General features: G+C 47.3%; 1 pseudogene and 1 gene segment (V, D, J or C); both read left to right on the forward strand.

Moving 5' to 3' along the window:
* LOC102845963 overlaps positions 1-1,282 on the forward strand; it is a 32,798-nt pseudogene extending 31,516 nt beyond the window's left edge.
* Positions 1-1,638, forward strand: part of LOC102871066 — a 188,969-nt gene that overhangs the window by 55,879 nt on the left and 131,452 nt on the right.

The raw sequence follows: 1,638 nt of genomic DNA on the forward strand, positions 1-1,638 counted from the left end.
TGGCACAGGACAGAGCAGAGTTTAGGGCTGTTGTACATAGGGTCGCTATGAGTCACAAGCGACTCAATGGCACATAACAACAACAACGACAAACAAAGCTGTCTACGGGTTCACAGCAAGGCCACTGGTACAGACAGTTTTTGACGGAGGAAAAAAGCAATCTGTTTTGCATATAGCCAAACAGGAAGTGGCAAGGCACACACTATGGCTGGAGACCTTTTAGGGAAAGCCCCAAGTGTGACTAAAGGGATCTATGCAATGGCTTCTCTGGATGTCTTCTACCTGAAGAATCAGCCCCAATACTGGAACTTGGGCCTCCAAGTCAATGTAACATTCTTTGAGATCTACAATGGAAAGCTGTTCAACCTGCTCATCACAAAGGCCCAACTAAATGTCTTGGAGGATGGCAAGCTGCAAGTCTAGGTGGTGGGACTGCAGGAGCACCTGGTTAACTATGTTGATGATGTCATCAAGATGATCGACATAGGCAGTGCCCGCAGGATGTCTGGGCGGACATTTGCCAATTCCAACTCTTCCTGCTCCCATGCCTGCTTCCAGATTCTTCTTCAAGCCAAAGGGAAGGTCCATGGCAAATTCTCTTTGGTGGATTTAGCAGGGAATGAGAGAAGTATGGATATTTCCAGTGCTGACCAGGAGACCTGCATAGAGAGTGCCAAGACCAACAAGAGTCTCCTAGCCCTAAAGGAGTGCATCAGGGCCCTGGAACAGAATAAGGCTCATACACCATTATGGAAGAGCAAGCTGACACAAATGCTGAGGGACTCTATTCGGGAGAACTCAAGGACTTGCATGATTGCCATGATCTCACCAGACATAAACTCCTGTGAATATTCTTTAAACACCTTAAGATATGCAGACAGGGTGAAGGAGCTGGGTACCACCAATAAAAACTGAAGAGACAGAAGTCAACTTCAGAGGAACCCTAATCACAGAAAATTTCTCCAAAGAAGAGGAAGAGCTGTCTTCTCAGATGTCCAGCTTTAATAAAGCCATGACTCAGATCGGGGAGCTGGAGAAGAAGGCCTTAGAAGAGTTGAAGGAGATTACTCAACAAGGGTCAGACCGGCTTGAGCTCTCTGAGATGATCAAGCAGCCAGATTATGACTTGGGGAATGTTATGACCAAAGCAGAATCTGCCCTGGCCAAGCAAACCAAGCACTGCTCAGCCCTACAAGGTATCACCAAGGCCTTTTACCTGGCCATGCAGCTGGAGGAGCAGGTCAGCCAACAAATAAGTAGCAAGAAGAGACTCCAGTGCTGACTACAAATAAAAATGTATTTTGTTTCATTCACAGCCTCTTCCCCTTCTCAATCTTGTGCAGCAGACTCTGGGTACTTACTAATGGGTCTAATCAGGGTCTCAGTTGGACTAGACTTTGTTAAATGTCAAATATATGGGCATATGGGCCCAGAGCAGCTGGAGAGAGGGGTTCAGGCACCAGAGAGTGCTTTCCTTTTCCTTCCCTGTAGCCCAATGGGAGCAATTCTGAATGTCCTCCTGTGACCCTGCCTGGTCAGCTTCTTTCTGTTTCTCTAGTTGGAACACAGCACCTGAAACATCTGTAGAACCATCCTGTGTGTTGCCCTCCTCTCCACTAGGAGGAGCTATCTCGTGGA

The sequence above is a fragment of the Elephantulus edwardii genome, unplaced genomic scaffold (assembly GCF_000299155.1).
Source record: "Elephantulus edwardii isolate Elephantulus edwardi_28Jun2011 unplaced genomic scaffold, EleEdw1.0 scaffold00325, whole genome shotgun sequence".
Lineage (NCBI taxonomy): Eukaryota > Metazoa > Chordata > Mammalia > Macroscelidea > Macroscelididae > Elephantulus > Elephantulus edwardii.